Consider the following 25,140-nt stretch of genomic DNA (forward strand, 5'->3'; position numbering starts at 1 on the left):
TTCAGGCTTTCAAATATAGCCCTGGTTTGCAGAAGTTGTGCAGCTATGCCTAGCCCTGGAGCAGAGCTGCAAGGCTGGCTGGTGGCCATCAGAGCTGTAAATACAAACAGTGTTTTCTGTGTCCTTAATAAATAACAGCTGTGGGAGGTCTGATGATGACATTCTTGAGGCAAAAGCTTAATAGATATCAGAGAACTTGCCTTATAAAAAGTAAGAAAAATAAAAAATAACTGATTCAGAGAATGAGAAGCAATGAGAAAGTGTCTGCATGTGGGCACCTACTTCGAGTTTCACTCCCACAAGCAATATAAGATGCATAAATTATTCTCTCCATGCTGGGAAAAAAGGTGCATCTTAGCAATGGTGGAACCTTTGACTTCAGCATTTTAGCACTATGGAGAAACACACATCCTTCTGAAATACTGATAGAGTGACTAAGCCATGTGCATGCAACAGCTCCTACATTTAGTGCTGGTCAGAGCTGTGTCATCTCACGTGGATCCAGTCTGCAGACAAGCACCTTTGTATTATGGTGAGACAATGAATTAGGAAATTATGCTGTCTCATTAAGGTAACATTTCAGCATTCAGCAGGGGAATATAGGTTGGTGGGCAGAAGCACTTGGAGAAGATGAGCAAGATTTGAATCAGGAGGAGAGCTTCAGTTCTTCCCTTCGCAGCTGCCTTTGGTTGGTTCAGGTAGTAAGGAGGGCAAGGAAGCCAGACTGTATGAAACAGGGTCCAGTTCTTTCCAGGTCTTGTCAAAATCCTTTGCAGCATCTTAGCCAGTGGGAATGGCAAAGGCAATGTCCTTCTCTCTGCTAGAGAGTCACCTCCTCAGAGACCCCAGGACACCGTGGGGGCCATAACGTGGGGGTTATTCACAAAACGAACCACTTTGGAAATGGAAGCTGCACCTGGCAAGAGAGATGCAGCTGAGGTCTCCCAGCACACTCTTCAATATAAAATAATGCTGTGTTACTTTCAAGCAATGCAAATAAAGATGCTTATGTCCCATTGTTTTTAGAAATATACTTTTTTCACATCAAATTGCACACCTAATAGATCACAAAGTGCTAGTATGTTCTTCAAAGCCTTTTCATGATAATTCTGCTTTTTCGTGTGAGGCAGTTAAACTATCAAATAAACAAATTCTTGCATTTCAAATAAATGTTTGTATCTGAATGCCTCCTAGTAAAAAGTCTAATCACATTAGTAACATATATTGCATAATACAGGTTAATTTATCCTTGAAGAGACCACTAAATATATAATGATTTAAAATTATATCATTCATATCCACTGACAGTCTACTGATAAACCACATTAGCAGAAACAGCTGCATAAATATTTATTAATTGAGCCCCTAAGCAAATGGTTACAGTAATAAATTATTTGCCATGTTTCCAAATAATAAAACTGGGCTCAATTCCTAACTGATGCAATGCCAATGTCTTCAGAACACCCAGTTTATCTCATTGCACTTAGATAATTTGTTACTTGTACTTGACCAAACATTTTAGAATTCTCTTGAGGTGTATGTACAGTTTACATCCCCATTATGGAAAATCTTGTAGCTTGTCCTTAACAAAGACCTTTCTGTAGGAATAGGGGTTTCAAATTATGTGTTTCTAAGAGTTCAGCTTTCTGGCTCAGGGGCCTACTGGGGTGCAGGTAGCTATCCCAATCATTTATGAATCAAGTATCAATGAAAATGTAATCATCTACTGTCATTTTGAGTTTTTTTCTTTAGTTGAATTTCAATATTGCTTTCATGCCACTGTCTCATTAAACACATCATTGGTTTATCTGGATTGTACTGCAGTGACTGACAGATAATTCACCACACACTTTAAATACTGTGGGCATGTATCTGTTGTTTCAATGCTGGACTATAAACCGCCACATCTTTAATGTATTTGGCTTCCCAGTGTTTTTATCAGTCTGAGATTTCCACTTATTATCACATTGATTTGCTTTATGAATTTGGAAGTGTTAGGATTTTTGATGGTTTCCAGTTGATGCATTGTTTTCTTGAGGCAAGCATCAAGGAAGGACCACGATCCTTCTCCTAGGGAAAAAAAAGTTGGCCAAACTAGGTAATTTGGAAGACTCCTTTCTAAGCAGAGCACAGAGAGAGAAATAAATACTTCTTTTAGATCTGTCCAGGACTACATACTGTTACTGTTTGAGCAGATTTAAAAATCCCATTATCCATCTGGGAGCTTTGTGTGATTTAGTTGCCAGTACAAGGATGCCCAGCACCCTGGCAGCCAGCCCCAGGGGTTCCCAGGGTCTCTGGGGTACATTTACCTGCTTCTATCCCCCATATATATTCAGCCTCCTCTGACAGCTGAATCCAGACATGGCAAATCCCATGGAACAGTCAACTCTGCTGGCTGAGAGTCAGATAGGGAGCTATGGGCTACAGAGTCTCCACATTTATTTTGTATTTCTGAATTTACTGCTTGTAAAGCTGCAGGAGAGGAGCCCAGCTATAAAACTCTGTTCCATAAGCACTGGTCTGGATTAACTCCCAGTCAAGCCCTAAAATCTGGCTTGCAGAGGCTCCTGTTTTGTATGTCTTCCACGTATTTTTTTACTTCTAGTCAACTTTCCCTGAACCCATGAAGAGCAGAATTGCATTAAATGTGTGGTATGATTGACTGCAGGAGCTGCCTCAGTGACTGTGCTTTATTTTTCAATAATGGCATTCTCTTGGCTTCTGCTGGAATTTGTGTAGTTAGTTTATCTATTGATCGAATGAATCGCTGCCTTTGCCGACTATTCATCATCTCTCACTACCGTTTGGAATACAGAAATACATTTTAGAGTGGGGGTTCATTTTATTTTTATTTTTGGCAGCTTGGTGAAGCTTTTATTCCAGTAGCAACGCGGAGCTGTGCTTGATGTGTTACAGCTTTAAGACTGGGGATGTAAAGATTTTTTGGCTCAACGTATAATATCAATGCATATGGAAAACACAAATGGTCACAAAAGCTTCTTGATTTAAAAGGTGGGATTTATTTTCTTTTTACTAAAGCTCTGTAATTTCCTAGGTGTCAGATATTTGCTGTGATGACCCTTGCTTTGCTTATTGCACTGAAGAAAACCTTAGCTGGGGATTGAAGCTGTTAGGTCAATACAAGGGTTTTCATGGGGGACTTGTCAGAGCAGGTTGAATAGTACACCATAAAGGGGAAGACTCATTTATAGCTGTGGAAAATAGTTCTCTTTTCTTTGCTCCAAACCTGTATGCTTAGAACAACTAAAATTTTCCATGCCTTTATATACAATGCAAGCCTGATAAGTATTCTGTCATTATATTATTTTGGACAAGGTGTAAGTATAGAAATAATTTTCATTCTATTTTTGTCCTTAGCACATTGGCTCAGTACAATGGACAGGCCTACATCTTCCTACAAGGATAATTCGCAAACTTATTGGCTTCCATCCCATTTTTGACTCTGAATCTTCCTAATTTCTTGCCAAGAATTTCAGTGCTTACCTAAGAAAACTCATGCCAGGATTCAACAGCTCATGTAATCTGCAAGATCCTATCAAAAGTCATTAAACCATGCTGCTATAAGAGTCAGGTAGCGGACACATAGGCCAAAACCTATACCTGCCTCCCTTTTTCTGCATATCCAATATGCTCTCACAGCTGGGGAGTGGAAGTGATGGGGAAGGGGCTCCATTTTTAACTATCCCACTGGACAGGATCCACCTGAAATGGCATCTTTTAGACATGAAGGGGCTCTGCCCTGGGGAACACAAAAAAGGAAAGGGCCCTTGACTGTTTTCAACATCCTCAGGTCAAAAGAGATTTTTCAGAGGTCTAAGAGAGACCTCATGGTAACTGCTGCAATGCTGTTGGAGGTGTTCCACATGAAAAAGGAAAGACCTCTTCCAAATGTTCTTTTAAAACCCTGTAAAATATAAAATATTAGGTAACCTAAGTATATGCTAATGGTCTCCTCATTAACACTGTTCTTTCAATATGTAGTATATGAGGTCTAGCTGATGTGAAAAGGGAAGGCCCGAGGCCTGCACAGGATCTAACTAAACCACTGAAGATGTGAGGATTTCAGTTGTTCTGAAAATCAAACCATTCTAGAAAAAATCCTGCAATCTTTTATATCTTTTAATCTGTCATCTCTTACAGTGCTGCTAAATTATCTACTAATATTCAGATTTTTCACAAAATCCCTTATGAAAAGTAAATATATATGTAAGCAAGACGTATATATACACACACCAAAAACTGCTTCAGTTTGGCAAAGAGCCATACCCTAGAAATGTTTTTTGTCTCTGTCTATATATGCATCAAGGTTAAGAGCTGCCACACAAGGTGGCTGTTTAAGAAGCATGACTATAAAAAACTCCTTGAGTCTATGGAGGACAATATGTGTAGTGCACAAAAATAAATACTCATGTAAAACTGATTGGGAAAAAATTAAAATAGGATAATTATAAATCTACTGGAACAGTGGGATGTGAGCAGCGTGGTTTGATTAGACGATTTGCAAGTTGATTAGTGATCCTTATCTTTTCCTCCAGCATTTAATTGCCCCTGTTGGTCTCAGTTGGCCTGATGAGAGATCACAAGGCAGAATTTAGCGCCTAATCATGAGGGCAGGTGCTCTGAGAGTGGAGATCCAAACTCTCCTCAAAGCAATCTTCAGGAGGGATTTTCACTGCACCAGGGGAATTTGGTGCAGGATGACTTTATTCTCAAGTCTCTGTGGTATATGCCAAACAGATTTTCTGTCTTCTCAGTCTAGTAGCTGTGGTTGACTTGCAGACCTAAATGATTGCTTTCCACTGGAGGATCCTGGGTGTCTCCTCCTCATCCATAAACCTTCTAGAAAGTTTTTTTTTGTTGTTTTTTTTTTTGTTTGTTTGTTTGGGTTTTTTTTGTTTGTTTGTTTTGTTTTTTTGTTTTTTTTTTTTTTTTTTTTTTTTTTTTTTTTTTTGCAGTAGTGCCCAGACCTTTCCTCTGGTAGTTCCAGAATCTTTGCTGATGGCAGAGGAGGGTGATGTACCCCAGTTTTTCCTGCAACCCAAACTGACCTCCCAACACCCTGTGGGCCTCATTGCATGGGGAAAAGGAAGGCTGGCAGCACCTCCATTTTGTATCCCCTTTGCCTTAGTTTTCTCTAGGAACAGAGGATACAAAATTAACAGAGAGCATTTATGCTTGTGTCTGACCCACCTCCTTGTACTTCAGCTAAGTGCCTTCGTCTTTGCAATGCAGCCATCCATAGGGGTCACCAGCTGCAGAAAAGCATGGCCCCAAACCTTGGTGGTGAGGTTCCACGTGTTTGCCCAGTGTCCAGCTGCTGTTGGTGGCACAAATCCATGTGGTCACTCTTGCCTAGGGAATGTGACTGTACGAGGGCCCCCACCCACAGCAGCACTTTGCTGGGGCTGAGCTCACCACCACCACCACTGGTTTCAAAAGGCAGACAGCAGAAGTGTCTCAAAGACAGGGTTGAGACATTCGATCCTTTAAAAAATAATTGAAACTTTAGGTGTCTGGCTTTTACAGCCTTGCTTACCTCCCATGAACCCCTTCAAGGAAAAGTCAACAACAGCACACAGGATGAAATATTGCATGAAGCAGGGCTTTCATGCCAAATATTTCTTGGGGATATTCACCTAATCTAACTTTAGACATTCAAACTTTGTAGTCTAATTTAAGGTAAGTTCCATACACAGGCATTCTCATAATAGGAAGTCTCGGTGTCTCATTTCTTGTCACTATTAGGGAAATCTAAGGTTGCAAACACTGAGTTTACATTTTTCTTCACTGTAGTTACCTGGCTTAAAGGCACCAGTGGTCAGCTAATCCACTAAAGTTTTTTGCCCACTAACAGATCAGTTCCAAGCTTACAGCAAAACCACAAAAAATAATTTAGTGCAAGGCTCTGTCCTTGAAAGTCCATAATTTACTTATTCTTATAATCCTGAAGGTCCTTCAGGTTTTTCTGAGCTGTATTTTGGTTCTTCTGTCTTTGTCAGTGACAACTGTCACCAGCATTGCCATGTTTTGTTTTGTTTTGTTGTGGTGTTGTTTTTTGTTTTGTTTTGGTTTGGTTTGGTTTTGTTTTTGTTTGTTGAGCTCACTAATTAAAAAAAAAGTTGATTCCAAGATCAGTTTCTTAGTATCATCCTAAATAGTTGTCCTCTTCCCCAATAGATTTTTTAGCATCTATTTCCATATTGGCCATTTCTTCACCTGCCGTTGATATATTCCTCATTTACTTGTTCTAAGGTGACATCGTATGAAATACTTTACTTAGGATGAGAAAAACATTGGGGATTTTCTTTACTAAGAATTGATTAAGCTTATTATAGAAAGAGCAGGTTAGAGACCTACCTTGGATTAAGCTGTGCTAAACTATACTCTTTTGTTTATCTCTGCCAGCTGTTGAAATCAAACTAACAGTTGGTATTTAGCTAGATCAAAATATTTTATGCTTTCTAGAGAAAGCATAGAAAAATACAGAAGATATGCTTGTTTTCTCTCAACATCTGTTCTTGAGGTAACATATCAATTTACTGGTTTGGGCAGGTTCCTGTGTTTGTTCTGTAAGGGTTTTGGATAAAGTTGGGATTGCTGTCTTTGTCCTAAAATATTAAGCCCTTAGATTCTTTTCTGCTCCAGATGCTCTCTCATTCACCTGAGTCACACCATCTTGGCATGTCCTGTGCTGACTAAAAACTGAAACAAAGATTTAATTTCATTTTTTGCCCTATACTTGGGTTATCTTTTACCCCAACCCTCAATTTTTACTGCATAACAGCCTCAAATTCCTCTTTTTGCTCTCTATTTGTTTGTAGGACTAAAGAATACTTTACAACATGCCTTTAATTTCCTTTCCAAGGTGTAACACAGCCCAGCTTTTGACAGATATCACTTTCTCCCTACACTTTCTTACCTATAAGATACAATTTTCCATGTTAGTCAGCCCCTTTTTTTTCCATTTCTTGTAGGCTCTTTGCCTGGTCCTCATATCCCTTTCTGGCTGGATTGCCACCAGTTGCACCTGGAGTCCTTAATGAGTTTTTTCTCTTTCCCAAAATGCAGACACACTTATATGTCTTTGACTTCAAGAATCTCCTTTGCAGCCAAGTCTCAAAGTTCCATCACTCCTCTGAGATTAAAAAAAGCCAAGCACAAGAAGGCAGAACAGTACAGGGTTTTTTATCTTTCCATTCAGAAAGCGCTGTGATCTGCTTGATCTGGGCTATTTTCTGCAGCCACCTCTTTGATAACATCCTCACTGTGTTTGAATTAGCACTACCTCCTGAAAGATCATAAATATCTTCTTAAAAATGTCTGACAGCAGTCCAGAATCAGGGAGAATGGAGCTGTCATCACCTGTAGCCTCAGTTTTATTATTGGTATCATTCTGATATATCTCCAGGAGCAGGATGTCTCCCACAGTTCTATTGACTAATACTATTCCACTGTCCCAAAACCACATTCACATTTTACCTGGAGGATTTAGTGGATCTATGCTACTGCTGTAGTAACAGGAAGAATTATAGTGCTTTTCAGGAAGCCAATTGACCTTGATTAATTCTATTATATCATGCTTTTCCTTCTGCACAAACTACCACATCAGTAACGTGCAGTGCTTTTCTGTCATCCCTACCTCCCTACCTGAGTTCTGCTTGCTCTCAGTGCTGTAGTCCAGCCAGAAGGAGCTTCCCACTATGTTATAAATGCCTGGTTTCAGTTCCTGCACCAGAAGATTTGGCTCCTGCACCCTACTGCATGGGCTCATTGTGCAGTGTCCAAGCAATCAGCTCTTGCACCCCAGCCTCTCTCAATTTCCTTGTAAGTGAAGTTGTTCCACTGCCTTTTGCTTACCTGGCCACCCATCTTGTGAATACAACTTTGTGTTTTTCCTTGCTTTGCAGATTCCTATCTTAGTTATGTTGGTTTTTTCCTTCTTCTTCACTTATTCCATTTTGCGTTTCCTACCTATTAATCTGGGTGAGATAACTTGGGTCTGTTCCAGCCTTAACCTTGGCACTTTAATTCTCCATGTACAAAGGCAGTTCAGCCACTGAAGACAATTTTCCTCCTGTGAAAGCTTTCCAGTAATTGAATGTGCCAAACCCATCCTTTCCAGCTCTGTCCTTGAGCTATTTGTTGGTTTTGTAAGCTTGACAAGCTTTCACCTTTTCTTGCTAGGAACTCTAAAACTTAAACTGGAGATCACTTAAGCTTCGCCTCTTTGACAGACAAAAGAAGTAACTTCACAAAAAACATCACCAGATGATTTCCCCTCCCAGTTTTCTCTTGTGGCATAAAAAGATCTAAAAATGCACATACATGGAATTTTCACCAGAACAGCAAATAAAAACAAGATTCAAAGAAAAAGTGAAAATAACCAATCTCTGTCATTCTTAAATATGTGTTTTTCTATATTGGTGAAGCTTTGTACATGCAATGCTGCCTAGCTGCTTTGCATTACTGATAACTTGCCATCTGACATGCTACATCAAAGTTGTTCCCTAGTATAGACGTTAATGTGAAATATACTCTTAAAATGGTTAAGAGTATAATAATGCTTCATTAAATATATATTTGGAAATGAGGAGGTTGCTCTAAAGGAGAATATATTGCCAAATATTTGAGATAGAATCAATTCAGTCAGTCTTTCTAAATTTTATATTAAGCAATAAAAAATATTAAACAGTCTGTAGTACAGTTTCTTACACAGGCTTTCCAAGAGTCAGCACTTAGTGTCTTCTTTGATACACATACATTAATTTAATATGTATGTTTTGCCTAAGAACATGAATAAGTCATTCCTTTTAATGTTTGCATTTGCATGTTTAATTTAAGTATGGGAATCAGTGGAAACGCACTTAAATGCTTATGCTAGTTTATTCACTTTGTTTTGAAAATTATTCTGTGCAGCATGGGTGAGAAAGAAGTAATCTAAGTAGAAGCAGAGTTGATGGGAAAGTAGGTTATAATTTATTTACATGTCTATGTAGTGGACGTGGTCAAATCTGCAGGGAAATCAATATTATCTAATGCATTAGGATGGGATTTTAAAAGAATGTCAACATGATCAGGGCCAGTTTCTGTAAAATTGTAAGTTTTTTGATAACTATTTTCAATTTATTTAAAAAGTTTCAAAACTACGTATTTCCTACTCCTACCCTGCCGAAAGGACTATTCTGCCTGCTTCCACCCAAGTTCCCAGAAATCACACCATTTACAGAGGCAGAACTGAGGGTTTCATGAGCATCTATGAGCTTTTTGACTTTCAATTACAAGATCATGATTATTTTTCCATAATTCTCTGAAGTACCCAATCCATGAGAACTTCAGGATTTCTTTAAAACCTAAATGAAGAAGCCTCAGAACTTTTACAGAAATTCCTGTAGCACATTTTTGGGGTTGATATTTATGAACAAGGCTGTTATAACAGATTTTATTAGGGGAAGGATATTACTTCTGATTAAATTATAAAACATAATCAGAAGCTATAAGGAGGATCTATCTTCTCTTTATAATATCAGGGGAGGTTTGTGGATGGGCAGATGATGGGGAAAAGAAGGGAGGGAGTGCTGTTAGTTCTGTGACAATATCCCAGGGATGTTTGAATGCATTCCTCCTGAAAAGTTTCACAGAGCTCTTATGAGAGGTGTGATGCTGCCCTGTGCAGGCGCCCGTCACTCACATGGAAATCTCTTAGCAAACGTGGTCTGACAAAGAGGGGATTCATGTTCCAGGGATTCCTGAGCAAGCACTGAGCCCAGTAAAACACCTTGTGGTTCTGTCTTTTAGAGGGGAAGAGATGGGTCTCAGAGGAAAGCGAGCAAACAAGGTGCCCCCACTGCCCCCAACTCCATTTCAGCAAAAGCTTTGAGCACAGGGATGCCCCATGACATGCTACTCCTCCTTTGCCCTCTTGGGAGCTGGAGATCACCATACAGACCCCAGCCCTGCAGCCCTGCCTCTTTCCTCTGTACCTGGAGACATCTTTGGTTTTGGTCACTCTCTTCTCCCTCTCCTCACCCTGGGGGACCTGGGCTTGCTCTTCACTCTGTATCCCCCATCACCCTCCTCCATGCTCTCACTTCCTACTAGGAATCAAGGGCCCCCTGAGCATTCCTTGCCCAGCTCCTCTGCCTCTCATTCCCTACAAATTTCTGTTCAAAATGAGACCTTTAGCAACTACCATCACCCTCAGTTTGCAGGAAGCCAACTTCTTGCCCCAGAATAAAACTGTTGGTGAATTTTTGTGTTTGGATTTCTCTTTTTTGGATCCTGGATGGGGGCTGCAGGATCCAGCCTGAAAATTCTTGTTGGGTCCCAGAAGGATCCTTCAGAATCTGGCTACTTTGTTCACTGCTTTTAGCTACTTTGCAAATAAATGCAGTCAGAGGTCTGACATTCCCAGGCCTGCATTTCCACAAGCCTTTTCTCCAGCAGCCAGAGGAATCACCACAGGGTAACTTCTTGCCTGAGCCAAAGAGTCATGGACAACAGGGAAGGGACAAAGCTGGGGAAGACTAGAGGGTGTTGCAATTACTCAGCTTTAGCCTGAGTAAATCTTCTGTGGACTTCCAGAAGATTTTACACATTTGCTTCATACCTGTTTGACAGTTAGCATGGTCTCACATTTTGTAGGCATCCCTGAAGAGTGAATGTTGAGCAGAGGTATAAATGCCACACAGGAAAAGGCTTTCTTTGGATCTTGTCTGTCTTGTTTAATCAAGGAGTTCTGTGACATAGAACTAGTTGTGTATCACCAAAATTGTGGGTCTTCAGGTTTTATTAAGTCTTTCCTCTCTTTTTGAAACAAAACAGTCCAAAAATCTCATATTTTCCCTATCATGTTTAAAAGTATAGAACAATTTCCTTATGAATTTGGGAAAACCAATTAAAAATTTGGGGGTTTTTTGTTCTTCTGGACATATGATTCCAATTATTGAAAAGCAAAGGATGATTTATTTCATAACATTGAACTTTCTCCTCTTTTTGAAGGAAATGCTCCTGCCCTTGCACTAGTTAAATTTAAGTTGCTGAAAAGAAATTTGCTACAGTGACAATTGCAGAATTCCAGCTCACCTGCTGCAGAAGAACTCAGTTTCAGTCTTGTCTTCCTTTTTTCCCCCATATAAACATACAAAAATAAGGTGTGATACCAACTGGAGACCAAAGAGTAAAATGATGAATCACAATTTCTTGATGTACTTTCCATAAAGTATAAAATGCCTGGAACATAAATCAATCTAAAGTGAGAAGCTGAAGTTCATGTTTTACAGCACTGTAAGGCATCATTGTAAACTCAACAGTGTGTCACTGCTATAAGTGAGCACCACATACAAACAAGTTCCTGCCAGCTGAGGAGGAATTGCTTTCACATATGGCAGAACTGCTCTGCCCTCCTGCTAGAACCTCTAAGGGTTTGGTTATCTGCAATCCAGCTGCAGGTCACCCCAAAATGCCAAAAAAATTATGTGGAGCAGCTCTATGCCTCCTGTGGAGGGATTCCTTTGCCTCTTGGACCTGCAAATCTTCTCAAGTCTGTACATGCTTCAGCAGCTACTCAACACAACCAAATATCAGGTGTTTCACTCTCCACCTCAGGACTCAGTTACACAAAACTCCATTAATGTGTTACACAGTGAGAAATCAGTCACTGGTGAGCAGGAACTGAACTCTTGTCCCTCGTCTGTAAATGCATCCAGGTGTCTACAGTCCCTCCTGGACTGCTTTACCTTCTGGCAGTATGGAAAGAGCAACTTCTCACCCCCAATTCTACACGCTCTGACATGCAAAATCAACCAGAGCATTGGCACTTGTAAGCTCAGTGAGAGCATTTCACGTGTTTTTCACCAGCTAAAGCTGTGAAAGGAGATTCCTGCCCTTGTGTGGATGGTGTTTTAAGATGGGGCGAATGCTCCCTCTGGAGGTTCTCATCTCTGCAGCGTGCACAGAGGCAGCCCAGGGTGTGCACACTGCTGCTGGCAGAAGCCAATAAGAAATTCCCAGAAATTCTCTAACCCCAGGAGGATGGTCAGGAGAGGAGGGGAAAGGCAGGTTTGTAAACCTGCTGGCCACTTTCGGTCACAAAAAAGGACAATGACTGAGACCTCAAAGGTGTGCAAGTCCCTGCTTGTCCTTCTTTGGCACAGGAAGACTCACAGGAGACATTGGAGGTGGTCCCAGCCGAGGGGATTGCTGTGATTAGAGACCCACAGCCACTGAAGTGTGGTTTCACCTGTTTCAAAGATTCAAAGGTGACCCATGTGATCTTCAGCCCAGCCAAGCACAGGTGTATCATTCATCTGCCCAGCAGCCTCCCTGCTGGATACAACACACTGCAGCACATCCTTCCGCTTTTGACATGAATTTACTCGTCTTGCTACAGGCACACTGAAAAACTCAGTCCCAGGTGTAGGGAAAATCAGCCCTGTTGATTTTTGCACCACTGGAAGGGAAGAGCTCGGCGGAAAAGTGAAGCCAAATTTGGCACAATGTTAATATGGGACAGAAAGATCATAAGCTCTTTGGGCATGTCTGTGTCTGTACTTGTGTGGACAGACACTTCATAACCAAGAAAGTATATGTCCTGCTGAGCAGATTTGAAAGAGAAACTTACCCTAACAAACTCAGCATTTAAAGATGGAGAGAAATAAATAAGATGAAAGTGTGTTTCTACCCACTGCTGCTCTGTTGTGGTTTACAAAATTAGCTTAAAGCACTTTCCAAAACAATTTTCAACACTCCTGAACACTTGCAAATCATTTGGGGTTTTTTTTTTTTGGTTTGGGATTGTTTGTGTTTTTTAATTTAGAGAAAAAAACAAGCATCTTCTGGATTTTCTGAAATATAAAAGAGGTACAGTATATCTGTCTGCTTAATAGTGCAGGGTACTGTGGGCTACAGGCCTTCTTCTTCCTAAACACTGCCTCTTCTTTCACTGGGGGGTGGTGAAGACCAACTGGTCCTTCTGGTCATCCTGAAACTGTTCAGGTCATTCAAAGATGTTGTGGCAGCATCTAGTGCAATAGGAAGTCAAATCATGGCTATTTACAATGTAAGTTCTCTACTGGTAGAGAAGAAAGATAAAACCTGTGTAAAACTGCCTTTGGTTGCTGTAAGTCATTGTGGTGGTTGTGATTACTCAGGAAAAACAGTAAGTTATTTTTGGTTATTCTTATCACAAGATGTCTGCTTTCTGATTATTTGCACCAGCCTTTCCCTAACCTATACTCATTTTAGCTGTGTATTCAGCCATCAGCCAGCAGTCTGTCACCCACAGTGCCTCAATAGTGCTCAGTCTGACAGAGACAGCAGGGCAGAGCTCATAATTAAACCTGGAAAGCAGTACATCTGTAAAAGTGTTCTAGTGACCTCATTGGTCCTCTTCAAATACCATCATCAAGTGTATTTGATAATTTATGTTTATGTATGTATATATATATTATTGGTTATTATTATAATATAATTAATATTATTGTATTTACGTTATTCTATATTTGCTCCTTTGGGGGAATTGAAAATGTCTGTGTTAAAGATGCATCAAAGCACGCAGCTGTGCCAGGAGCAAACAGCAACCTCAAACTCTCTGGAGGAAAGGAAATCAGAGCTCCTCCAGCACACAGCTCATCCCCGCCCAACTGATCTGCCACCACCCCACACAAAGCAGCCTCAGTCACCCACCAAGGGAGCAATGTGAGAAACCTCTTGGTCAGAGGTTCCTTTGAAGCTGAAAACTCTGGGCCTTTTTTTCACATCTGGCCGATTCATGTTTGCCCCAAAAGTGGAAGGGAAATGCATCGGTCACTTTTGGGACAGGGGATTTGGGCAGAGGGACACTAAGGCTGGTTTTAGCCTGGGCTTTACTCTTGACATGGAGATGTCTCGGTGCTCAGTGCTGGTTTGCAGGCAGACCAGCCTAATCCAGGATGTCCCCATGGCTGCTCCACATCGACTGCCACCTCTGTGCTTAGGGTTCACAGCAGCTGCTCTTAGTTTTTTGTTATTCCCAGCATAAGGATATTTATCAGGAGATAAAGTGGTCTTTTTATAGTCAGACCTGGAGTTTCCATGGTGAAATTAGCCAACAGGAGTTTCCTTTGAAAAGCAGAGCATATCCTTTACTGGCAAAAACATGTTACTCCCTTGGCTGTGAGGAAGTGTCATTGTCCGAAATCTATTCTGGTGTTTAAGAGCTCTGTATCCTCAAAGAAATATTTTTAACCTGAAAGGAATATTTATACTGTCCAGTGAGAGCAGTTCACTGGGTTATTCTTAGTTCTGCTTCTGTGTCTGCTTTATCTGTGCATCACTTTTTTTCCCCTATTGATCTTTTTTTACAAATGCTTAATAGAAAATGAAAGCAAAGGAACAAATTCCGGGAATTAATCCACTGACAGGGCCAAAGTAAACCCAGGGATTAATTTGATTTCCCACAGTCAGTGTGTATCCTAACCAACAGGAGTGATTTTGATACAATATTATCTAAAACTTTTTGAAGCCTTTGAAGATGCCCAGAGCCAGCATGTTGGCTGGATCAGCTCTTAGTACCAGGCATTAGCAGAAATCCACTTCTCATCCTTCTGATAGTCAATGTGCTGGGCTAGAAAATAAAAAAAATCATTTTATTTTAAAGTAGACACCTTCAAGCAGGAATTAATAAGGAGCTGATTATGAAACCATATGCAAAAGTTTTGGTGTTGGCACAGAGCTCCATTCATGGGCTAGCCCTGACCTCACTCGTGGTGGATGAGGACCACTCCATTAAAACCCACAGGATTACGACACTGTGGGGCCGCTGTGTGACCACAATCACAATCAAAAGGCAGCAGGGGATTATATATGTAATAAGTTAAAGGAATTTGGGGTTTTTTCCCCCTTAGGCCTGGTTATGTTAATAAACTGGCATTTTGCTGATGCTGAATGTCTAAGGCCATGCTTTTTTCCCTGCCTGCTGAAGTCAGCATGACCAACAGCCCATATTTCAGTGTTTTGCAGAATGAGGGCCTTACAGTGCTTATCTGCTCCAGCAGCCTTGTCTTTCTTTCCATGATGCTCCCTGAGGGAGTGAAGTGACTGTGATGGATGTGTTTTACATTGCTAACAGTCAGTTAGAGCTACCTGCTCCCCCCTGATGGAACAGCTCTGATTCTGCTGCAGAATAATGAGAATTAATGAATCATTCACTAATTACACTTTTGTTGTATAGTTTTCTGCTTATTTGCTGCAGGAGCTGAGCACACTTGACTTTCTGATGGCAAGGCATGAAGCACCCTTGAAAATAAGGGTACTGGATGATGTATAAGCATGGGCTTGAAAACATGCTGGAGCTGTGACATGTGGATCTCATCTGCATTGCTGAGGTCACTGGGGCAGATCTGCCTTCTATAAAGACAGGGTTACTCCAGGCAGTTCAGAAATGACCCTCTAAATACATCCATGGTTGTGAAAAAATGTCAGTGCAAAGTTGTTCTTTGAAGCATTTATTTAAATGAATATGAAGAGAAAAGGTAGATAAAATAATTCAGCTTGGAAAATTCCAAACATTCTGTTAAAAATGTATTGGTAATAAATCTTATTCTTCTAAAGCAAGCAATTCACTGAAACAAGAAGGTATGTGCTATAGAGTATGATCTTGAGTTTTCATATCTACATTAATCAAAAAATTTGGGCTAAAAAGCATCAAAAACCAGCTTCTCATAAACACAACAGATATCTATCTGTAGAGGCATGGACATGCTTTCAGAAAGAGAGATGCTGCAAAATTCCCTCAGTAAGTTTTGGAAGTAGACTTTATCTAATACTGCAAACTCATGCACCAATTCCAAATCAGGATGCTGGATTTTAAGTTTGGTTTTACTCTGAGGCATAATCTCCTGGTCTCCATGTGCAATATTAATGATGGTATCAAACAGTGGAATGTGACTTTATGTCATTGTGTGACTTTATGCAGTGTGTGACTTTAGGGTCACCTTGCTTCCAGGAGACAAAACTATCATTAATGGCAGGTCATTCCACATAAATGCCATCTAGAAACCTTAACAATGTTGTGCCTTTTGCTCATTTTTTGTCAGTCTTACACATATTTGAGTGTCTGTGGCAAGTAAGGGCATGAAGAGGAGAGGCATGGGGTCAGAGTGTGCCAGCAGCAGTGCTCCCAGCCCTCCTCTGCCCCTCGCCTGCAGTAACTCATTCAACCTCTCTGTTTCAGCTTCTTCAGGATAATTATGCTTAGCCCACAGGGGTGTTGAAACAGATTAATTAGCTAAGGTTTGTAGAGACCTTTGAAGATGTTAAGCACTGTAAATGCTGCTTGTTATGGAGGTATATTATTGCACATCGTATGCACAGCAGGATTAGGGACTATTTGATATTGTGCAATTGGAGAGGAAAAAGAAACCAGGAACATCCTCAGGGAGCCTGAGCAGTGTGTATTTCTAAGCACAGTTCTTTCCCCATCTCAATGTTATATTCCATTTAAATAACTTTCTCAGGTCCCTAATGATTTGCTGTGAAGTTATCAGATATCCATATGCAAACTTCTAAGAAAAGGTATCATTAGGAATTTAATATTTCCATTAGCTTTATGGCTTCATAACTACTGTGGCCACAGCTGCTAAAACAATAATAACTTTCAGCCAAAATCTGCTGGCTGTAACTGTCAGATGTATTAGTTTCTTAATCCAGCTGTCTGTGTGGCACACAGGTGCTAATCTCTGGGTGAAATGGAGCGGTACCCCAGAGGGGCTCAGGATCAGTGCAGGGTTTTGAATTTCAATATACTTATCCTCACAGCATCTTTGGGATTAAAAAAAGAAAAAAAAAAAGTGCAGTTACCATTAACAAAATGAGTTTGCTCACAAAGTACCACCACTTTGGATAAAACCTGCAGAAAATGGGTTTGCTGGCTTCAGTCTGTTTGAAAGTCACCTGGCTCCTTCAGTAGTGATGGTAACATCCAATTTCCTGTCTCTCTGATCAGCATAATTTTGAAATCCATTTAACTCTCCCTCTCTTTCTTCTGGCTATTAAGCAAACTGAGCCTAAGCACTATAGTCTCTCCCTGGATGCAGAAATTCTCTTCTCCCTCAGTAATTTCACCTTTCACTATGTTTCCAACACCATTTAGGAATGGAACAGAACAGACCAAAAAGTGTTTCCCAAAATGTGCACTTTGTCCATGGAATACCTCAGTCTTACTTCACATGGTGTATGAAAGAGGTTAACTCATTGGTGATTATTGTGAAATATTGTTTTCATCATTTGTGAATTATTATTTATTATTATGAATCATACTATGATATTAAAAACATTTGTTAGCAATTTATGTATGACTATTATAAACAGTAAATGCAAGTTATTCTCTCAAGTTATTATAAATTTTGTATCTAATGTTATTCTAGCAGAGACAAAACTTGAAGATTTTCTATCCCCCCATTGGGATGTCTTTGACCTTGGTTGTACAGTGTCCAATTTGATGTTAGCTCACTCTTACTGAGCTCATCCCAAGACCCTCCACATTAATCCTGTCCCACTGCAGACCAAAGGCAATAGGGCCAGTGTCCTTCAGAGAGCTGTGGGGCATTTCTGCCTTCACTCATACCTTGCTTCCTTCAATGGGATAAATTGCATTTTTTAATTGGTTGTGATTCTTCCTCTCTGTTTCTTCTCCTTGGCTTGTGGAACAACTCAGTTTGTATTCTTCTGCTGCATCAAGAATACTTTTAGCACTTAAAAACTAAGCCAAAGATGTCTGATATAGCAGTACAGTGGCTGGTTTTCCCTCTGAGTACTTTCCCCTTGCTGGAAGAGTGGCCCTGACTGGGGGAGCCCTCACAGGTAACACAGTTACCCTGTTCCACCCTCTCATCCCTGGTATGTCTGACTGGAACACATTTCAACAAAACAGCAGGTTCAATGCAGGATTTTCCTGGGCATCTCTGCCCACACTGAGGATCTGCTAACCCATACCAGCTGAAAAGCAGAAATCCTGACCTCATTAGAAATGAGGCTGTAGAAGATGACACAGTAGTAAAGAGGGGGATGATGCTGTGCTTGAATGAAGATGTTTTTCTGTGCAAAACTCTGTGTGCTAATAAGCTTTTCCTATCCATTCAGCCCTTTTTCCTTCTCCTTGTATTTCTGCACCAGACTTGAGCAGACTGGATGGGTCAGACAGGCTGCCTTGCCAGTGAGAAAAATACTATTCAAAGGTGAAACCAGTTAACAAAATTGAAGCACTCCAAATTGCTGGTGCATTGCAAGGCACAGGTGCCACATACGCGGATGCCCATGATCTCCAGTCTATAGCCCATGTTCTGTGAGAGGGGTCAGTGCACAAGAGCACATTCACCCTCAAGACACAATTCAATTACAAACTAGTTCAGTGCATCCACAGTTTAACTCCCTAGGAGTCAGAGAGAAAAAGATATGTGAGTGTTGCTGAGTGTCATTTGACTTATCCCAGCTACTCCCCTCTTCCTTCTTTGTGGCTCTCAGAGCTGTTTTGTTAAGATGAATCCTTTCTGTTTGTCTCCAGAGGAGTCAGGGTGCACAAATAAGTAAGGGACTATGATAAAGCACAGATATAATGGATTGCCTTGTAGCCCACTGCCTCTTCCCCTTCCTGGGCTGGATTCTTCTCTAGAAGACTTTCAGGATGTACACTGAAGGTACATTTTGTTCTGACACTGTCTGCTGTATGAGGAAACCCTAGGAGTACCCCCCTACACTTTTTCACTATGGCAGGACCTGCACCATGGTGCTTGTATTGAATGGAGATTGAAACATGTTTCATTGAAGTGAAAAAAAATTGTTCTTCCTGACTCTCCCCCTCACCTTCCTCAAGTCAGTGACACTTAAAAGGGGAAAACGAAATAACCAAGCACAAGCCAAGGGAAAGAAGAAGAGGTTTTTGTTGTAAACGTGTTTACAGTGCTCTGGCGCTCTCTCCTCTCCTTGCTCTTGCCCTGTTAGTTGAAGTCTTGCCAGCTTTTTTCTGATCTTAGCCAAAGAGCTGGATGTGTGCTGGGTTACCTGACAGAGTCAGTGGTGTGGCCATTGCCTCTCAGTCACTGTGTTTCTTGAAGCTACAGAAAAACAGCAAAGCATTTCCACTCCCTGCAGAAAGCTGAGTGCTCAAAAGTCAGGGCTGGTAGAGGACATGAGTAGCAAAGTGTGGAGGATAGTTTCAGCAGGAAAACAAACTCTTTGAATGTGTGTAGGCCTAAATTAAGGTTTTAAGATAAGCTGATGAGATTGTTATGGTGATGAATTATTTAAAATTTGCATATAAACATTCCAGCATATAAACAATAACACTTTATGCATTCAAATTTGTGGCTTCTAGATTTAGATACTGTGTGCTATGTAGATTTCTTTAAAATTTTCACTGAAAACAAAAATCACGCTTCTTCTGTACCCTCTGCTATTTGGATGAGCATCCACCTACACTTCTAAGTTATCTGGATAAATGTAACTTATCAATGGTTTTTTTTTTTTGAGCAGGGAAGGTCACAAAGCCACAGCCTCTTAGAAATTACAAGATATGCTGCAATGGGTTGAAACTTGTAGGAAAGCAATTAATGACCAGGAGATCTGATGAAGACAACTTGTACCTGATGAGGAGCCACAGATGGGTTGTCTTGCAGGAAGGTCAACCCACAGGTCAAGGGAGGTGATTCTCCCCCTCCACTTCACTCTTGTAAGACCCCACCTGGCATTCTGCATCCAGCTCTGGGACCCCAGCATAAGAGGGACATCGATGTGTTGAAGAGAGTCCAGAGGAGGCCCTAAAGATGCTCTGAGGGCCAGAGAACCTCTCCTATGAAGACAGGCCAAAGATTTGGGGCTGTCCAGCCTGGGGAAGAGAAGGCTCCAGAGTGATATTCCATAATCTAAAGCGGGGCTACAGAAAACTGGAGAGGGACTGTTTACAAGGCCATGAAGAGATAGGATGAGAGGGAATGCCTTAAACTGAAAGAGGATAGATTTAGGTTAGATATTAGGAAGAAATTCTTCACTGTGAGGATGGTGAGACACTGCAACAGGTCCCCCAGAGAAGCAGTGGATTCTTCAACCCTGGAAGTGTTCAAGGCCAGACTGGGAAGGGCTCTGAGCAACCTGTTCTTGCTGAAGGTATCCCTGCCTATGGCAAGGGGATTGGAACCCCCATTCCTGAAGCCATGGCAATTGTCCCCTTGTTACAAAGACTATTGGGTAGGTTTGAACTAGACAGAAGGAAAACTCTTTTCCAGAGCTGGGACAGGCATCTGTGAGGAAGGAGTCTGTCCATGGAGGTTTCTAGATCATCTAGAGAAGATGATGGGTGACTTGCTTTACTGTTTTAAGCAGCATTGTGGAGTAGACACACACACACACACTCTGCAACTAACCCAGCTTTTCATGAGACACTAATTTTGCAAAATCACAGAGTTTAGGGAATGTCTATAGGAAATCCCACATCAGTCCAAACAAGGGTTTTTTTAAGCAAGTCCAGAAACTAAAGTTTGATGCTCATAACCCCAAATCACCAGGTCAACTCACAGAAGCAGACAACCTTAGATGGTTTTTCAACCAGCGTATCTGACTTCAGAGGAGACAAGACAAGAAGGTGCCACAAACTGGCAAATGGGTCTTGGTTTAGAGATATCTCACAACCCTTTCTCAAGGAAGAAGTGATAGTCAACATGAGAGACCATCTCTCCAGTGTCCCTTGGCTCTACATCCCCACTCAAACTTCGGTCACCCCTGCAGCATCAGAATTTCTTAACCAAAATAATCGGTTTGTCATTTTCAAAGCAGATGGCGTTTCCCTTGCAACAGGACCTGATTTCTTTACATCAAAGATCAGACAATCAAAGTTGTGCTTGGACAACTCTTACAGAACACAGGAGCCATACTCAGGGCTTGTCCATGTGCAAAGGTTGGACTATTTCTCTACTGAACAGACAAATCAAAGCCATGCTGAAAGGCTCTGTGCAGAGTCAAATACAAACTCTGAAAGGATGTGAAATCGGTACCTATGTGTGGGAAGAGAAAAGACATCATCTTAATTCACTTCTTAATCTTCTATAATATTTTGTTCCCTTTCTGTTTTCGCCCCCTCTTCCATTTCAGCAGTCTTAAACATCATTTACACTCTGAATGTTATTTGTCTGACCTCATGCAAGGTGAAATTCCTGCTGAACTCTTCATGCTAAGAAAATACTCTTGAGCCTAATGCTGAAAGTTGCTGAACATCTTTCCAATGCTGCAAAGCCTCAGCTTTCATTTACCTCAAGATAAGTGGCTGACACACTGCACATCGTAGGATGTGCTCCTGCTGGGTCTGAGCAAAGAAGAGCTCAGGTAATTATTAAAATCTTAATTTTAGCTGTCAGTAATAATTTCATTCCTGCCTGTCAAAGAGGGTTGGACCCCACGCTGGAGCAGGGGAAGAGTGAGGAGTCCTCCCCCTGAGGAACAAGGAGCAGCAGAGACAAGGTGGGATGAACTCACTGTAGCCCCCATCCCTCTGCTCCCCCCTGAGCACTAGGGGGAGGATGGGAGGGAATTAGGGAGTAAAGTTGAACCCACAAAGAAGGTGGGGGGGGAGGTTTTTTAGGATCTGCTCTCATTTCTTGTTACTCTACTCTGATTTGATTGACAGTAAATTAAACTAATATCCCCAAGAGGAGTCTCTTTTGCCCATGATGGTCATTGGCAAGTGATTTCTCCCTGTCGGAGTCTAGAACATCCCTCTGGCCACCCTGGACAGTTTGGAGACTGGACAGGGGGGTCTGGGATCAAGACAGGGGGGTCAGTTAGACCCACACAGATCCCAGGAAGACACTGACTCTGATTGCTGTCCATGGGAGTGAACACTCACATGCAGGAAGAATCACAAATCCTAAGAATTTAAAATAAGTAGTGGATGGTTTATTATAGAATATAACTATAGAAATTAGGATTCTTAGCATATGGGGCTGAAGAGACAAGATGGAGGAATTGGGGAGTGGCCCCTGTCTTCCTTGTTCTTGCTCTCGTCCCCCATCTTGTGCTGAGTTGGGTTTTAGAGATTGGCTTAGAGTAGAACTGACATGTTAGTATAGGCAATAGGTATTGGTAAAATTTTGTAAATAAAAAATACGTCTCAGACGTTGGGTCAAAGATACCGTACTTAAGGTGCGGGGCTCTCTCTGATCCGCCCAGTCTGCCGCGTGTCCTGCTCTGCTGGGGATGCCTTGCAGAGCTGAGAAAGAACTAAGATAAGGTGCCCTGCCAGGGAGGCCTGGCAGAGTTGAAAAAGGACTGAGATAATGAAGAATAAACAACCTTGGAAATGTGCACCAGCAGACTCAACTTGTCGTCTCTACCTCTGGTGTGTAACACTTAGGGCAAAGAGAAGACTGAAAACCTTATTACCTCTGGGAACAGCAACCCAGAGGAAACCCTCAGGGAACAGCAACCCTGGGGAAAAACCTTATTACCTTGGGGCCAGCAACCCCAAGGAGAATCTCAAGGAAGCAGCAACCTTGAGATCTCCCTGCCCTTGACTCATGAGACTTTTGTTTTCTTTTTGCTCCTTTGTCCAGCTTTGGTGAGTGATAGAGCAGTGATAGAGCAGCTTTGGTGGGCACCTGGCATCCTGCTGGGATCAACCTGCCCCATGCATCCCAGCTGCCACTTGGTCCTCAAAGCCTTTGCCTGTCCTTTCTGTGTGCCTTCTCTTTGCACTCTTCTCCTTTCAAAATCTGTATCAAATGGCTACTGAAGAACAAGAAGAGATCTATGTATTTGGTATTCAGTAGCAAGCAGTCCAACAGCCATTGCTTCTGGAGGACCCAGACCCTTCCATAGCAATGGCCAGTGTGGGGAAGCACAGCTGAGGTTCAATATTGGACACCCTCAGGACCACCAATTACTGGCGGCTTGTGCTGACAGAAAACAAAGGGGTCCCACTGCCTTCGGGGAGAGAATGGCAGCAATTTGATAGCTGGCCAAAGTGCAGAGATCAGGAGAGGCTTTTTAAAATAGTCTCATCTGTCTTAAAAAATTTAGATATGTCCTGGCCTTTTTCAACTAATTTATTTCATTTTGATCAGACCTTCAACTTTGTTTTAAAGATAATGCCCTAAATTTGTCAAGCACATAGTCTTGGCAATTACTTACTGCTACAAAGCCCCTGTTCCTGTAAGAAAATATTTTTATGAGTTTAAAATCTGACTTACATTTCAACCTCACAGGCAGTTGTCTCTGCTGGTGTAGTTACATGTGTTTGTGTCTTTTTTCAACTGAGATAATTTCACTAATACGTGTGGTCCGACCCAGAGGTGGTTGCATCACTGGGGAAATACCTGTGCTGAGGGAGTAGTGGGCCAGGCAAGTGGTGACAACTCTGTACTCCAGCTTGGCCAGTGCCAAAATGTTTTTGCAGCCACACAGTGATTTCAGTAAGAGGATGGACTGATAGATATATTCTCTACACTCTTACAATTGCCTTGCACAGAAGCAAGCATTAATATAAATGTGTGTACTACTTATATATTCTCTACATTCTTACGATTGCCTTGCACAGAAACAAACATTAATATAAATGTATGAACTGCTTAGAGCTACATGACTGTGTTGTTTGATAAAATAGAAGATACTGGGCTTTTTATTTCCATTAAAATATTAAATTCAAGCTTCAGATGAACCAGTTATGGGGGTACTGTTTCTTCCTAACATCCCCCTGCCTGAATCAGTCTCCACGCACTGGTAAAGAATCCCATAAAACTCTGCATGGAGCAGTTTTCAGTTTCACAGAAATAGATCCAGCTAGAATTCTGCAGTGTGTAGCCTAATGTCTTATTATTATTTACATTTTTATAGCACACATTTACAGATAATATGCATTGAGGTATTCAGGGCAAATAATATGCTTTAAAATAGTAGTAAAAAACCTGCCACAAAATAGTCTGAAGATATTACCTAGGCATTCAAAGCTTAATTATATTCTTAGTTTTGATTTACATTTAAATTACAAATTACGATTTGCTAACATTAATTTACAATGCTACTTAAAAAAATACATATTCTATGGTACATGAATAATAATTCAAAGCAGTCATATCTTTTTGGATTGCTATGATCTCCTGATAGCAGGGGGTGAATAATGATATTTCTAGAAATTTTCTCCATTTGAATATAACATTTCTCAATGTATATGCTTTCCACAGAATTCAGCTAACCATCCATGGTGCAAACTGTTGCCACAGGATTTATTGGATGACCTGCCTGCACATGCATTTTTTAGAAGACTTTGGCACAGATACATTTAGAGCAACAATGCTCTAAACCAGTATACACTTCTTACTGGGCCAGAACAAGGAGTTTTTTATCAATCACTTCACTCTGTGACCCTGTTAAATGTCAAGAAGAGAGTAGGATGCATGGACATGAGTGTGTGGCTGGGAGGTTTTCAAGGAAGCCTTGAAAGTGAGCAGCAGAGTTCATCTGGGCCCCACAGCAGAAGGCTCTCTCTTTTTTTTCCCCAAGGGGAACCTTTTGCTGCCATGGAGCTGTCTCAAGTGTTAGCACTCTTCCACAGTGGTCTCCTATTGATGACAGGCATGTGTTTATGGTCTCATGAAGCACATTTTGCTCTGATGGATAATCGTCTCCATAAATCTCAGAGAAAACAAGTTTTTAAATAGCCTTTAATTAATCCCATTCCAGTGCAACGACAAGTATCTTCCTTTGGGCAAAACCCTGAAACTTGATGTTTGCTTCTTATTGAGAATTCCTTTGGTGTAATTATTTGCTGCTGCTGCTGTGCTACCCCCAGAAAAGGCCAACTTTGGATTTATATTGCATGTAGCCAGGGCTGATCTCATTATTTCACCTGCAGACCACGTTCTGTAGCTCACAACAATAAGTATGGCTTAAGTCACTTGGAATGAGAGTTAGACAGGGTTGTACAGCATTAAATTGCATTTTAAACTGAAGTTTAAAAAAACTTCAGTCTTGAGATTCAGAAACAGCAAAGACGCACTCTCAGTTTAAAAATCCATGCTCTTCTGTAAGGCAGAATGGAAAGGGGTTATGAACACAAAACACAAAATAAAGCAAAAACATAGTCACTCTCACTCACAA

The 25,140-nt window shown here is 41.2% G+C and overlaps 1 long non-coding RNA gene across 1 annotated transcript in view; it reads left to right on the top strand.

Moving 5' to 3' along the window:
- Positions 1 to 24,344, top strand: part of LOC134565457 (uncharacterized) — a 37,051-nt gene extending 12,707 nt beyond the window's left edge. The window contains exons 2-3 of the long non-coding RNA XR_010083921.1: positions 19,531 to 21,372; positions 24,225 to 24,344. This is a non-coding gene — a long non-coding RNA (uncharacterized LOC134565457). The remainder of the gene's footprint in view (positions 1 to 19,530; positions 21,373 to 24,224) is intronic.
- Positions 24,345 to 25,140: the final 796 nt, after the last annotated feature.

The sequence above is a fragment of the Prinia subflava genome, chromosome 2 (assembly GCF_021018805.1).
Source record: "Prinia subflava isolate CZ2003 ecotype Zambia chromosome 2, Cam_Psub_1.2, whole genome shotgun sequence".
Taxonomy (NCBI): Eukaryota; Metazoa; Chordata; class Aves; order Passeriformes; family Cisticolidae; genus Prinia; species Prinia subflava.